The following is a 17,073-nucleotide window of genomic DNA, read 5'->3' as shown; positions in this document are numbered from 1 at the left end:
GTAATAATTTTCTAGGAAATTTTACCCCCTACCAAATCTTCGGATTTAAAGCCATCTTGGTCAAAGTGACTGTGTCTGTTAAGATATACTAATGAGTGGTATCAATTTATAATATAACATTTGAGTTTGTCTTTGAGGTGGCCAATAACAGACAGGGAAGTAATAATTTCCTAGGAAATTTTTACCCCCCTACAAAAACTTCGTATTTCAAGCCATCCTGGCCAAAGTGACTGTGTCTGTTAACAGATACTACAGAGTGTTATTAATTTATAATATAACATTTGAGTTTGTCCTTGAAGTAACCAATACCCGACAGGGAGGTAATATGTTCCTAGGAAATTTTTACCCCTACCAAACCTTCAGATTTAAAGCCGTCTTGGCCAAAGTGAACGTGTCTGTTAAGAGAAACTAGAGAGTGGTATCTATTTATAATATAACATTTGAGTTTGTCTTTGAAGTAACCAATAACCGACAAGGAGGTGTTACTTTCCTAGGAAATTTTTAGCCCCTACCAAATCTTCGGATTTAAAGCCATCTTGGTCAAGGTGACTGTGTCTGTTAAGAGATACTACGGAGTGGTAACAATTTATAATATAACATTTAGTTTGTCTTTGAAGTAACCAATAACTGACAGGGAGGTAATAATTTTCTAGGAAATTTTTACATCCCCTACAAATCTTCGTATTTAAATCCATCTTGGCCAAAGTGACTGTGTCAGTTACGAAATACTACACAGTGGTATTAATTTATAATACAACATTTGAGTTTCCCTTTGAAGTAACCGAAACCGAAAGGGAGATAATAATTTCCTAGGTTATTTTATACCCATCTACCAAATCTTCGGATTTTAAGCCATCTTGGCTATAGTGACTGTGTCTGTTACGAGATACTACACAGTGGTATCAATTTTTAATATAACATTTGAGTTTGTCTTTGAAGTAACCAATAGCCGACAGGGAGGTAATAAGTTAATAGGAAATTTTTACCCTCTACTAAATCTTCGGATTTAAAGCCATCTTGGCCAAAGTGACCGTGTCTGTTATGAGAAACTAGAGAGTGGTATCTATTTATAATATAACATTTGAGTTTGTCTTTGAAGTAACCAATAACCGGCAAGGAGGTGTTAATTTCCTAGGAAAATTTAAGCCCCTACCAAATCTTCGGATTTAAAGCCATGTTGGTCAAAGTGACTGTGTCTGTTAAGAGATACTACGGAGTGGTATCAATTTATAATATAACAGTTGAGTTTGCTTTGAAGTAACCAATAACCCACAGGGATTTAATAATTTGCTAGGTAATTTTTACCCCTTTTCCAAATCTTCGCATTTAAAGTCATCTTGGCCAAAGTGACTGTGTCTGTTAAGAGATAATACAGAGTGGTATCAATTTATATTATAACATTTGAGTTTGTCTTTGAAGTAACCAATAACCGACAGGGAGGTAATAATTTCCTAGGAAATTTTTACACCCCTACCAAATCTTCCGATTTTAGGCCAACTTGGCAAAAGTGACTGTGTCTGTTAAGAGATATTACGGAGTGGTATGAATTTATAGTATAACATTTAGTTTTTCTTTGAAGTAAAAAATAACCGACAGGGAGGTAATAATTTCCTAGGAAATTTTTACCCCCCTACCAAATCTTTGAATTTGAAGCCATCTTGGTCAAAGCGACTGTGTCTGTTACGAAATACTACACAGTGGTATTAATTTATAATATAACATTTGAGTTTCTCTTTGAAGTAACCAATAGCCGACAGGGAGGTAATAATATCCTAGGAAATTTATACCCCTGTATCAAATTTTTGCTTTTTAAGACATCTTAATCAAAGCGACTGTGTCTGTTACGAGATACTAGAGAGTGGTATCAATTTAAAATATTACATTAATTTGTCTCTGAAGTAACCAATAACCGACAGGGATATAATAATTTTCTTGGTAATTTTTACCCCCTACCAAATCGTTGGATTTAAAGCCATCTTGGCCAAAGTGACTGTGTCTGTTAAGAGATACTACAGAGTGGTATCTATTTATAATATAACATTTGAGTTTTTCTTTGAAGTAACCAATAACCGACAGGGAGGTGTTAATTTCCTAGGAAATTTTTAGCCCCTACCAAATCTTCGGATTTAAAACCATTTTTGTCAAAGTGACTGTGTCTGTTAAGAGATACCACGGAGTTGTATCAATTTATAATGTAACATTTGAGTTTGTCTTTGAAGTAACCAATAAACGACAGGGAGGTAATAATTTGCTAGGTAATTTTTATCCCCCTTCCAAATCTTCCGATTTAAAGCCATCTTGCCCAAAGCGACTGCGTATTTTAAAAGATACTACAGAGTGGTATCAATTTATAATATAACATTTAGTTTGCCTTTGAAGTAACCAATAAACGACAGGGATATAATAATTTTCTAGGAAATTTTTACCCCCTACCAAATCGTTGGATTTAAAGCCATCTTGGCCAAAGTGACTGTGTTTGTTAAGAGATATTACAGAGTGGTATCCATTTATAATATAACATTTGAGTTTGTCTTTGAAGTAACCAATAACCGACAGGGAGGTAATAATTTCCTAGGTAATTTTTACCCCTCTACCAAATCTTCGGATTTAAAGACATCTTGGCTATAGTGACTGTGTCTGTTACGAGATACTACACAGTGGTATCAATTTATAATATAACATTTGAGTTTGTCTTTGAAGTAACCAATGACCGACTGGGAGGTAATAATTTTCTAGGAAATTTTACCCCCTACCAAATCTTCGGATTTAAAGCCATCTTGGTCAAAGTGACTGTGTCTGTTAAGATATACTAATGAGTGGTATCAATTTATAATATAACATTTGAGTTTGTCTTTGAAGTGACCAATAACAGACAGGGAAGTAATAATTTCCTAGGAAATTTTTACCCCCCTACCAAAACTTCGTATTTCAAGCCATCCTGGCCAAAGTGACTGTGTCTGTTAACAGATACTACAGAGTGTTATTAATTTATAATATAACATTTGAGTTTGTCCTTGAAGTAACCAATAGCCGACAGGGAGGTAATATGTTCCTAGGAAATTTTTACCCACTACCAAATCTTCAGATTTAAAGCCATCTTGGCCAAAGTGAACGTGTCTGTTAAGAGAAACTACAGAGTGGTATCTATTTATAATATAACATTTGAGTTTGTCTTTGAAGTAACCAATAACCGACAAGGAGGTGTTATTTTCCTAGGAAATTTTTAGCCCCTACCAAATCTTCGGATTTAAAGCCATCTTGGTCAAGGTGACTGTGTCTGTTAAGAGATACTACGGAGTGGTATCAATTTATAATATAACATTTAGTTTGTCTTTGAAGTAACCAATAACCGACAGGGAGGTAATAATTTTCTAGGAAATTTTTACCTCCCCTACAAATCTTCGTATTTAAAGCCATCTTGGCCAAAGTGACTGTGTCAGTTACGAAATACTACACAGTGGTATTAATTTATAATACAACATTTGAGTTTTCCTTTGAAGTAACCAATAACCGAAAGGGACATAATAATTTCCTAGGTTATTTTATACCCATCTACCAAATCTTCGGATTTAAAGCCATCTTGGCTATAGTGACTGTGTCTGTTACGAGATACTACACAGTGGTATCAATTTCTAATATAACATTTGAGTTTGTCTTTGAAGTAACCAATAACCGATAGGGAGGTAATAATTTTCTAGGTAATTTTACCCCCTACCAAATCTTCGGATTTAAAGCTATCTTGGTCAAAGTGACTGTGTCTGTTAAGAGATACTAAAGAGTGGTATCAATTTATAATATAACATTTGAGTTTGTCTTTGAAGTGACCAATAAGAGAAAGGGAAGTAAAAATTTCTAGAAAATTTTTCCCCCTACCAAATCTTCGTTTTTAAAGCCATCCTGGCGAAAGTGACTGTGTCTGTTAAGAGATACTACAGAGTGGTATTAATTTATGATATAATATTTGAGTTTGTCTCTGAAGTAACCAATAGCCGACAGGGAGGTAATAAGTTCCTAGGAAATTTTTACCCTCTACCAAATCTTCGGATTTAAAGCCATCTTGGCCAAAGTGACCGTGTCTGTTATGAGAAACTACAGAGTGGTATCTATTTATAATATAAGATTTGAGTTTGTCTTTGAAGTAACCAATAACCGGCAAGGAGGTGTTAATTTCTTAGGAAATTTTTAGCCCCTACCAAATCTTCGGATTTAAAGCCATGTTGGTCAAAGTGACTGTGTCTGTTAAGAGATACTACGGAGTGGTATCAATTTATAATATAACAGTTGAGTTTGCTTTGAAGTAACCAATAACCCACAGCTAGGTAACAATTTCCTAGGTAATTTTTACCCCTCTACCAAATCTTCGGATTTAAAGCCATCTTGGCTAAAGTGACTGTGTCTGTTACGAAATACTACACAGTGGTATTAATTTATAATATAACATTTGAGTTTCTCTTAGAAGTAACCAATAGCCGACAGGGAGGTAATAATTTCCTAGGAAATTTTTACCCCCCTACCAAATCTTTGAATTTGAAGCCATCTTGGTCAAAGCGACTTTGTCTGTTACGAAATACTACACAGTGGTATTAATTTATAATATAACATTTGAGTTTCTCTTTGAAGTAACCAATAGCCGACAGGGAGGTAATAATATCCTAGGAAATTTATACCCCCCTATCAAATTTTTGTTTTTCAAGCCATCTTAATCAAAGCGACTGTGTCTGTTAAGAGATACTAGAGAGTGGTGTCAATTTAAAATATAACATTTGAGTTTTTCTTTGAAGTAACCAAAAACCGACAGGGAGGTGTTATTTTCCTAGGAAATTTTTAGCCCCTACCAAATCTTCGGATTTAAAGCCATCTTGGTCAAGGTGACTGTGTCTGTTAAGAGATACAACGGAGTTGTATTAATTTATAATGTAACATTTGAGTTTGTCTTTGAAGTAACCAATAAACGGCAGGGAGGTAATAATTTGCTAGGTAATTTTTATCCCCCTTCCAAATATTCCGATTTAAAGCCATCTTGCCAAAAGCGACTGTGTCTGTTAAGAGATACTACAGAGTGGTATCATATTAAAATATAACATTTAGTTTGTCTTTGAAGTAACCAATAACCGACAGGGATATAATAATTTTCTAGGAAATTTTTACCCCCTACCAAATCGTTGGATTTAAAGCCATCTTGGCCAAAGTGACTTTGTTTGTTAAGAGATACTACAGAGTGGTATCCATTTATAATATAACATTTGAGTTTGTCTTTGAAGTAACCAATAACCGACAGGGAGGTAATAATTTCCTAGGTAATTTTTACCCCTCTTCCAAATCTTCGGATTTAAAGATATCTTGGCTATAGTGACTGTGTCTGTTACGAGATACTACACAGTGGTATCAATTTATAATAAAACATTTGAGTTTGTCTTTGAAGTAACCAATAACCGACAGGGAGGTAATAATTTTCTAGGAAATTTTACATCCTACCAAATCTTCGGATTTAAAGCCATCTTGGTCAAGGTGAGTGTGTCTGTTAATATATACTAAAGAGTGGTATCAATTTATAATATAACATTTGAGTTTGTCTTTGAAGTGAATAATAACAGACAGGGAAGTAATAATTTTCTAGGAAATTTTTACCCCCCTACCAAATCTTCGTATTTAAAGCCATCTTGGCCAAAGTGAACGTTTCTGTTAACAGATACTACAGAGTGGTATCTATTTATAATATAACATTTGAGTTTGTCTTTGAAGTAACCAATAACCGACAAGGAGGTGTTATTTTCCTAGGAAATTTTTAGCCCCTACCAAATCTTCGGATTTAAAGCCATCTTGGTCAAAGTGACTGTGTCTGTTAAGAGATACTACGGAGTGGTATCAATTTATATTATAACATTTGAGTTTGCTTTGAAGTAACCAATAACCGACAGGAAGGTAATAATTTGCTAGATAATTTTTACTCCTTTACCAAATCTTCGTATTTAAACCCATCTTGGCCAAAGTGACTGTGTCTGTTAAGTGATACTACAGAGTGGTATCAATTTATAATATAACATTTGAGTTTGTCTTTGAAGTAACCAATAACCGACAAGGAGGTGTTATTTTCCTAGGAAATTTTTAGCCCCTAAAAAATCTTCACATTTAAAGCCATCTTGGTCAAAGCGACTGTGTCTGTTACGAAATACTACACAGAGGTATTAATTTATAATATAACATTTGAGTTTCTCTTTGAAGTAACCAATAGCTGACAGGGAGGTAATAATATCCTAGGAAATTTTTACCCCCCTACCAAATCTTTGTATTTTAAGCCATCTTGGTCAAAGCGACTGTGTCTGTTAACAGATACTACAGAGTGGTATCAATTTAAAAAATAACATTAATTTGTCTTTGAAGTAACAAATAACCGAGAGAGATATAATAATTTTCGAGGAAATTTTTATCTCCTACCAAATCGTTGGATTTAAAGCCATCTTGGCCAAAGTGACTGTGTGTGTTCAGAGATACTACAGAGTGGTATCTATTTATAATATAAAATTTGAGTTTTTTTTTTTGAGTAACCAATAACCGGGAGGGAGGTATTAATTTCCTAGGAAATTTTTACCCACCTACCAAATCTTCGTATTTAAAGCCATCTTGGCCAAAGTGACTGTGTCTGTTAAGAGATACCACGGATTGGTATCAATTTATAATGTAACCTTTGAGTTTGTCTTTGAAGTAACCAATAACCGATAGGGAGGTAATAATTTGCTAGGTAATTTTTACCCCCCTACCAAATCTTCGTATTTAAAGCCATCTTGCCCAAAGTGACTGTGTCTGTTAAGAGATACTACCGAGTGGTATCAATTTATAATATAACATTTGAGTTTGTCTTTGAAGTAACCATTAGCCGACAGGGAGGTAATAATTTCCTAGGAAATTTTTACCCACCTACCAAATCTTCGTATTTAAAGCCATCTTGGCCAAAGTGACTGTGCCTGTTAAGAGATACTACAGAGTGGAATCAATTTATAATATAACATTTAAGTTTGTCTTTGATGTAGCCAATAGCCGACAGGGAGGTAATAATTTCCTAGGAAATTTTTACCCCCTACCAAATCTTAGGATTTAAAGCCATCTTGGCCAAAGTGACTGTGTCTGTTAAGAGATTATTGCGGAGTGATATCAATTTATAATGTTACTTTTGAGTTGGCTTTGAAGTAACCAATAACCGACAGGGAGGTAATAATTTCCTAGGTAATTTTTACCCCTCTGCCAAATCTTCGGATTTAAAACAATCTTCGGTATTGTGACTGTGTCTGTTACGAGATACTACACAGTGGTATCAATTTATAATATAACATTTGAGTTTGTCTTTGAAGTAACCAATAACCGACAGGGAGGTAGTAATTTTCTAGGAAATTTTACCCCCTACCAAATCTTCGGATTTGAATCCTTCTTGGTCAAAGTGACTGTGTATGTTAAGAGATACTACACAGTGGTATCAATTTATAATATAAAATTTGAGTTTGTCGTTGAAGTAACCAATAACAGAAGGGGAAGTAATAATTTCCTAGGAAATTTTTACCCCCGTTCCAAATCTTCGGATTTAAAGCCATTTTGGTCAAAGTGACTGTGTCTGTTAAGAGATACTACGCAGTGGTATCAATTTATAATATAACAGTTGAGTTTGCTTTGAAGTAACCAATAACCCACAGCTAGGTAATAATTTGCTAGGTAATTTTTACCCCTTTTCCAAATCTTCGCATTTAAAGTCATCTTGGCCAAAGTGACTGTGTCTGTTAAGAGATAATACAGAGTGGTATCAATTTTAAATATAACATTTGAGTTTCTCTTTGAAGTAACCAATAACCGACAGTGAGGTAATAATTTCCTAGGAAATTTTTACACCCCTACCAAATCTTCCGATTTTAGGCCAACTTGGCAAAAGTGACTGTGTCTGTTAAGAGATATTACGGAGTGGTATGAATTTATAGTATAACATTTAGTTTGTCTTTGAAGTAAAAAATAATCGACAGGCAGGTAATAATTTCCTAGGTAATTTTTACCCCTCTACCAAATCTTCGGATTTAAAGCCATCTTGGCTAAAGTGACTGTGTCTGTTACGAAATACTACAGAGTGGTATTAATTTATAATATAACATTTGAGTTTCTCTTAGAAGTAACCAATAGCCGACAGGGAGGTAATAATTTCCTAGGAAATTTTTACCCCCCTACCAAATCTTTGAATTTGAAGCCATCTTGGTCAAAGCGACTTTGTCTGTTACGAAATACTACACAGTGGTATTAATTTATAATATAACATTTGAGTTTCTCTTTGAAGTAACCAATAGCCGACAGGGAGGTAATAATATCCTAGGAAATTTATACCCCCCTATCAAATTTTTGTTTTTCAAGCCATCTTAATCAAAGCGACTGCGTCTGTTAAGAGATACTAGAGAGTGGTGTCAATTTAAAATATAACATTTGAGTTTTTCTTTGAAGTAACCAATAACCGACAGGGAGGTGTTAATTTCCTAGGAAATTTTTAGCCCCTACCAAATCTTCGGATTTAAAACCATTTTTGTCAAAGTGACTGTGTCTGTTAAGAGATACAACGGAGTTGTATCAATTTATAATGTAACATTTGAGTTTGTCTTTGAAGTAACCAATAAACGGCAGGGAGGTAATAATTTGCTAGGTAATTTTTATCCCCCTTCCAAATATTCCGATTTAAAGCCATCTTGCCAAAAGCGACTGTGTCTGTTAAGAGATACTACAGAGTGGTATCATATTAAAATATAACATTTAGTTTGTCTTTGAAGTAACCAATAACCGACAGGGATATAATAATTTTCTAGGAAATTTTTACCCCCTACCAAATCGTTGGATTTAAAGCCATCTTGGCCAAAGTGACTGTGTTTGTTAAGAGATACTACAGAGTGGTATCCATTTATAATATAACATTTGAGTTTGTCTTTGAAGTAACCAATAACCGACAGGGAGGTAATAATTTCCTAGGTAATTTTTACCCCTCTTCCAAATCTTCGGATTTAAAGATATCTTGGCTATAGTGACTGTGTCTGTTACGAGATACTACACAGTGGTATCAATTTATAATAAAACATTTGAGTTTGTCTTTGAAGTAACCAATAACCGACAGGGAGGTAATAATTTTTTAGGAAATTTTACATCCTACCAAATCTTCGGATTTAAAGCCATCTTGGTCAAGGTGAGTGTGTCTGTTAATATATACTAAAGAGTGGTATCAATTTATAATATAACATTTGAGTTTGTCTTTGAAGTGAATAATACCAGACAGGGAAGTAATAATTTTCTAGGAAATTTTTACCCCCCTACCAAATCTTCGTATTTAAAGCCATCTTGGCCAAAGTGAACGTTTCTGTTAACAGATACTACAGAGTGGTATCTATTTATAATATAACATTTGAGTTTGTCTTTGAAGTAACCAATAACCGACAAGGAGGTGTTATTTTCCTAGGAAATTTTTAGCCCCTACCAAATCTTCGGATTTAAAGCCATCTTGGCCAAAGTGACTGTGTCTGTTAAGTGATACCACGGAGTGGTATCAATTTATAATGTAACCTTTGAGTTTGTCTTTGAAGTAACCAATAACCGACAGGGAGGTAATAATTTGCTAGGTAATTTTTACCCCCCTACCAAATCTTCGTATTTAAAGCCATCTTGCCCAAAGTGACTGTGTCTGTTAAGAGATACTGCCGAGTGGTATCAATTTATAATATAACATTTGAGTTTGTCTTTGAAGTAAACATTAGCCGACAGGGAGGTAATAATTTCCTAGGAAATTTTTACCCACCTACCAAATCTTCGTATTTAAAGCCATCTTGGCCAAAGTGACTGTGTCTGTTAAGAGATACTACAGAGTGGAATCAATTTATAATATAACATTTAAGTTTGTCTTTGATGTAGCCAACAGCCGACAGGGAGGTAATAATTTCCTAGGAAATTTTTACCCCCTACCAAATCTTCGGATTTAAAGCCATCTTGGCCAAAGTGACTGTGTTTGTTAAGAGATACTACAGAGTGGTATCCATTTATAATATAACATTTGAGTTTGTCTTTGAAGTAACCAATAACCGACAGGGAGGTAATAATTTCCTAGGTAATTTTTACCCCTCTTCCAAATCTTCGGATTTAAAGATATCTTGGCTATAGTGACTGTGTCTGTTACGAGATACTACACAGTGGTATCATATTAAAATATAACACTTAGTTTGTCTTTGAAGTAACCAATAACCGACAGGGATATAATAATTTTCTAGGAAATTTTTACCCCCTACCAAATCGTTGGATTTAAAGCCATCTTGGCCAAAGTGACTGTGTCTGTTAAGAGATACTACAGAGTGGTATCATATTAAAATATAACACTTAGTTTGTCTTTGAAGTAACCAATAACCGACAGGGATATAATAATTTTCTAGGAAATTTTTACCCCCTACCAAATCTTCGGATTTAAAGATATCTTGGCTATAGTGACTGTGTCTGTTACGAGATACTACACAGTGGTATCATATTAAAATATAACACTTAGTTTGTCTTTGAAGTAACCAATAACCGACAGGGATATAATAATTTTCTAGGAAATTTTTACCCCCTACCAAATCGTTGAACTTAAAGCCATCTTGGCCAAAGTGACTGTGTCTGTTAAGAGATACTACAGAGTGGTATCTATTTATAATATAACATTTGAGTTTTTCTTTGAAGTAACAAATAACCGACAGGGAGGTGTTAATTTCCTAGGAAATTTTTAGCCCCTACCAAATCTTCGGATTTAAAACCATCTTTGTCAAAGTGACTGTGTCTGTTAAGAGATACCACGGAGTTGTATCAATTTATAATGTAACATTTGAGTTTGTCTTTGAAGTAACCAATAAACGGCAGGGAGGTAATAATTTGCTAGGTAATTTTTATCCCCCTTCCAAATATTCCGATTTAAAGCCATCTTGCCAAAAGCGACTGTGTCTGTTAAGAGATACTACAGAGTGGTATCATATTAAAATATAACACTTAGTTTTGTCTTTGAAGTAACCAATAACCGACAGGGATATAATAATTTTCTAGGAAATTTTTACCCCCTACCAAATCGTTGGATTTAAAGCCATCTTGGCCAAAGTGACTGTGTCTGTTAAGAGATACTACAGAGTGGTATCATATTAAAATATAACACTTAGTTTGTCTTTGAAGTAACCAATAACCGACAGGGATATAATAATTTTCTAGGAAATTTTTACATCCCACCAAATCTTCGGATTTAAAGCCATCTTGGTCAAAGTGAGTGTGTCTGTTAATATATACTAAAGAGTGGTATCAATTTATAATATAACATTTGAGTTTGTCTTTGAAGTGACTAATAACAGACAGGGAAGTAATAATTTTCTAGGAAATTTTTACCCCCCTACCAAATCTTCGTATTTAAAGCCATCTTGGCCAAAGAGAACGTTTCTGTTAACAGATACTATAGAGTGGTATCTATTTATAATATAACATTTGAGTTTGTCTTTGAAGTAACCAATAACCGACAAGGAGGTGTTATTTTCCTAGGAAATTTTTCCCCCTACCAAATCTTCGGATTTAAAGCCATCTTGGTCAAAGTGACTGTGTCTGTTAAGAGATACTACGGAGTGGTATCAATTTATATTATAACATTTGAGTTTGCTTTGAAGTAACCAATAACCGACAGGGAGGTAATAATTTGCTAGGTAATTTTTACTCCTTTACCAAATCTTCGTATTTAAACCCATCTTGGCCAAAGTGACTGTGTCTGTTAAGTGATACTACAGAGTGGTATCAATTTATAATATAACATTTGAGTTTGTCTTTGAAGTAACCAATAACCGACAAGAAGGTGTTATTTTCCTAGGAAATTTTTATCCCCTAAAAAATCTTCGCATTTAAAGCCATCTTGGTCAAAGCGACTGTCTCTGTTACGAAATACTACCAGAGGTATTAATTTATAATATAACATTTGAGTTTCTCTTTGAAGTAACCAATAGCTGACAGGGAGGTAATAATATCCTAGGAAATTTTTACCCCCTACCAAATCTTTGTATTTTAAGCCATCTTGGTCAAAGCGACTGTGTCTGTTAACAGATACTACAAAGTGCTATCAATTTAAAAAATAACATTAATTTGTCTTTGAAGTAACCAATAACCGAGAGGGATATAATAATTTTCGAGGAAATTTTTATCTCCTACCAAATCGTTGGATTTAAAGCCATCTTGGCCAAAGTGACTGTGTGTGTTCAGAGATACTACAGAGTGGTATCTATTTATAATATAAAATTTGAGTTTTTTTTTGAAGTAACCAATAACCGGGAGGGAGGTATTAATTTCCTAGGAAATTTTTTCCCACCTACCAAATCTTCGTATTTAAAGCCATCTTGGCCAAAGTGACTGTGTCTGTTAAGTGATACCACGGAGTGGTATCAATTTATAATGTAACCTTTGAGTTTGTCTTTGAAGTAACCAATAACCGACAGGGAGGTAATAATTTGCTAGGTAATTTTTACCCCCCTACCAAATCTTCGTATTTAAAGCCATCTTGCCCAAAGTGACTGTGTCTGTTAAGAGATACTGCCGAGTGGTATCAATTTATAATATAACATTTGAGTTTGTCTTTGAAGTAAACATTAGCCGACAGGGAGGTAATAATTTCCTAGGAAATTTTACCCACCTACCAAATCTTCGTATTTAAAGCCATCTTGGCCAAAGTGACTGTGTCTGTTAAGAGATACTACAGAGTGGAATCAATTTATAATATAATATTTAAGTTTGTCTTTGATGTAGCCAATAGCCGACAGGGAGGTAATAATTTCCTAGGAAATTTTTACCCCCTACCAAATCTTCGGATTTAAAGCCATCTTGGCCAAAGTGACTGTGTCTGTTAAGAGATTATTGCGGAGTGGTATCAATTTATAATGTTACTTTTGAGTTGGCTTTTAAGTAACCAATAACCGACAGGGAGGTAATAATTTGCTAGGTAATTTTTACCCCTCTGCCAAATCTTCGGATTTAAAACAATCTTCGGTTTTGTGACTGTGTCTGTTACGAGATACTACACAGTGGTATCAATTTATAATATAACATTTGAGTTTGTCTTTGAAGTAACCAATAACCGACAGGGAGGTAGTAATTTTCTAGGAAATTTTACCCCCTACCAAATCTTCGGATTTGAATCCTTCTTGGTCAAAGTGACTGTGTCTGTTAAGAGACACTACACAGTGGTATCAATTTATAATATAACATTTGAGTTTGTCTTTGAAGTAACCAATAGCCGACAGGGAGGTAATAAGTTCCTAGGAAATTTTTACCCTCTACCAAGTCTTCGAATTTAAAGCCATCTTGGCCAAAGTGACCGTGTCTGTTAAGAGATACTACAGAGTGGTGTCTATTTATAATATAACATTTGAGTTTGTCTTTGAAGTAACCAATAACGAACAGGGAGGTAATAATTTCCTAGGAAATTTTTAGCCCCTACCAAATCTTCGGATTTAAAGCCATCTTGGTCAAAGTGACTGTGTCTGTTAAGAGATACTACGGAGTGGTATCAATTTATAATATAACATTTGAATTTGCATTGAAGTAACCAATAACCGACAGGGAGGTAATAATTTGCTAGGTAATTTTTACCCTTTACTAAACCTTCGTATTTAAAGCCATCTTGGCCAAAGTGACTGTGTCTGTTAAGAGATACTACAGAGTGGTATCAATTTATAATATAACATTTGAGTTTGTCTTTGAAGTAACCAATAACCGACAGGGAAGTAATAATTTCCCAGGAAATTTTACCCCCCTACCAAATCTTCGGATTTAAGGCCATCTTGGCCAAAGTGACTGTGTCTGTTAAGAGATACTACAGAGTGGTATCAATTTATAATATAACATTTGAGTTTGTCTTTGAAGTAAAAACTAACCGACACTGAGGTAATAATTTCCTAGGTAATTTTTACCCCTCTACCAAATCTTCGGATTTAAATCCATCTTGGCTAAAGTGACTGTGTCTGTTACGAATTACTACACAATGGTATTAATTTATAATATAACATTTGAGTTTCTCTTTGAAATAACCAATAGCCGACCGGGAGGTAATAATTTTCTAAGAAATTTTTACCCCCTACCAAATCTTTGGATTTAAACCCATCTTTGTCAAAGCGACTGTGTCTGTGAAGAGATACTACAGAGTGGTATCAATTTATAATATAACATTTAGTTTGTCTTCGAAGTAACCAATAACCGACAGGGATATAATAATTTTTTAGGAAATTTATCCCTCCTATCAAATCGTTTTATTTAAAACCATCTTGGCCAAAGTGACTCTGTCTGTTAAGAGATACTACAGAGTGGTATCTATTTATAATATAACATTTGAGTCTTTCTTTGAAATAACCAATAACCGACAGGGAGGTATTAATTTCCTAGGAAATTTTTAGCCCCTACCAAATCGTTGGATTTAAAGCCATCTTTGTCAAAGTGACTTCGTCTGTTAAGAGATACTACGGAGTGGTATCAATTTATAATGTAACATTTGAGTTTGTCTTTGAAGTAACCAATAAGCGACAGGGAGGTATTAATTTCCTAGGAAATTTTTAGCCTTACCAAATCTTCGGATTTAAAGCTATCTTGCCCAAAGTGGCTGTGTCTGTTAAGAGATACTACAGAGTGGTATCAATTTATAATATAACATTTAGTTTGTCTTCGAAGTAACCAATAAGCGACAGGGATATAATATTTTTCTAGGAAATTTTTACCCCCTACCAAATCGTTGGATTTAAAGCCATCTTGGCCAAAGTGGCTCTGTCTGTTAAGAGATACTACAGAGTGGTATCTCTTTATAATATAACATTTGAATTTTTCTTTGAAGTAACCAATAACCGACAGGGAGGTATTAATTTCCTAGGAAATTTTTAGCCGCTACCAAATCTTCGGATTTAAAGCCGTCTTGCCCAAAGTGGCTGTGTCTGTTAAGAGATACTACAGAGAGGTATCAATTTATAATATAAGATTTAGTCTGTCTTCGAAGTAACCAATAACCGACAGGGATATAATAATTTTCTATAAAATTTTTACCCCCTACCAAATCGTTGGATTTAAAGCCATCTTGGCCAAAGTGACTGTGCCTGTTAAGAGATACTGCAGAGTGGAGTCTGTTTATAATATAACATTTGAGTTTGTCTTTGAAGTAGCCAATAGCCGACAGTGAGGTAATAATTTTCTAGGAAATTTTTACTCTCTACCAAATCTTCAGATTTAAAGCCATCTTGGCCAAAGTGACTGTGTCTCTTAGGAGATACAACAGAGTGGTATCAATTTATAATATAACATTTGAGTTTGTGTTCGAAGTAACCAATAACCGAGAGGGAGGTAATAGTTTCCTAGGTAATTTTTACCCCTCTACCAAATCTTCGGATTTAAAGCCATCTTGGCTATAGTGACTGTGTCTGTTACGAGATACTACACAGTGGTATCAATTTATAATATAACATTTGAGTTTGTCTTTGAAGTAACCAATAACCGACAATGAGGTAATAATTTTCTAGGAAATTTTACCCCTTACCAAATCTTCGGATTTAAAGCCATCTTGGTCAAAGTGACTGTGTGTGTTAAGAGATACTACAAAGTGGTATCAATTTATAATATAACATTTGAGTTTCTGTTTGAAGTAACTGATAGCCGACAAGGAAGTAATAATTTGCTAGGAATTTTTTACCCCCCTACCAAATCTTCGGATTTAAAGCCATCTTGGCTATAGTGACTGTGTCTGTTACGAGATACTACACAGTGGTATCAATTTATAATATAACATTTGAGTTTGTCTTTGAAGTAACCAATAACCGACAGGGAGGTAATAAGTTCCTAGGAAATTTTTAGCCCCTACCAAATCTTCGGATTTAAAGCCATCTTGGTCAAAGTGACTGTGTCTGTTAAGAGATACTACGGAGTTGTATCAGTTTATAATGTAACATTTGAGTTTGCTTTGAAGTAATCAATAACCGACAGGGAGGTAATAATTTGCTAGGTAATTTTTACCCCTTTACCAAATCTTCGTATTTAAAGCGTTCTTGGCCAAAGTGACTGTGTCTGTTAAGTGATACTACAGAGTGGTATCAATTTATAATATAACATTTGAGTTTGTCTTTGAAGTAACCAATAACCGACATGGAGGTAATAATTTCCTAGGAAATTTTTACCCCTTTACCAAATCTTCGTATTTAAAGCGTTCTTGGCCAAAGTGACTGTGTCTGTTAAGAGATACTAGAGAGTGGTATCAATTTATAACATTTGAGTTTGTCTTTGAAGTAACCAATAACCGACAGGGAGGTAATAATTTCCTAGGAAGTTTTTACCTTCCTACCAAATCTTCGGATTTAAGGCCATCTTGACCAAAGTGAGTGCATACACTGAGAGATTACATTCAATTATATGAATTTTTTATGTGACTTTTGACTTTTCCTTTGAAGTCACCAGAAACCTACAAGGGGGTAAATTTTTCCAGGGGTAAAATTTTCCAGGGGGTTAAATTTTCCGGGTGTAAAAAATCCCTGTTACAGCATCAACCGAACGTTATCATAGCTTAACAGCATGCCAAAAGTACCAACATGTGTGTCGAATTGATCATTAAGAAAACAAAGTAGTACAACTACGAATTAGATACCATAAATCAATAACGTAATTCTTTCTTCATATTACAATCCTGCTACTGAATATATCAATACAAAATACATAATTAATATCAGTCGTTATCAGTTGTTGCAGCTAGAGCATTTACGAGCCAATCAAATGATTCGTTACAATTTGCCTTCGAAATAACTATCTGCAACAGCACTTATCTATCAGAATGCATTGTAGGACGACCTTCTGATAAAAGTAGCTGAAAACATCCCGAAACCTTGTTCTGGCGGTTAGTAATCAGTAAGTTTATCAGATGATTGTAGGACTGGCCCTAATTGTAGTATCGAAATGTGTGTAGAGAGCTCTCTACCAATCAGCATTGCCAACTCAACATAAAAAAATAAATAAAATGGCAGTATACCCTCAAATTCAATCTTTGACTATATGTTTTGTAAGCAG

Source organism: Thermobia domestica, chromosome 10 (genome assembly GCF_964235325.1).
Source record: "Thermobia domestica chromosome 10, izTheDome1.hap1.1, whole genome shotgun sequence".
Taxonomy (NCBI): Eukaryota; Metazoa; Arthropoda; class Insecta; order Zygentoma; family Lepismatidae; genus Thermobia; species Thermobia domestica.
The sequence above is the reverse complement of the archived record's forward strand: the minus strand, read 5'-3'. Positions refer to the sequence as shown.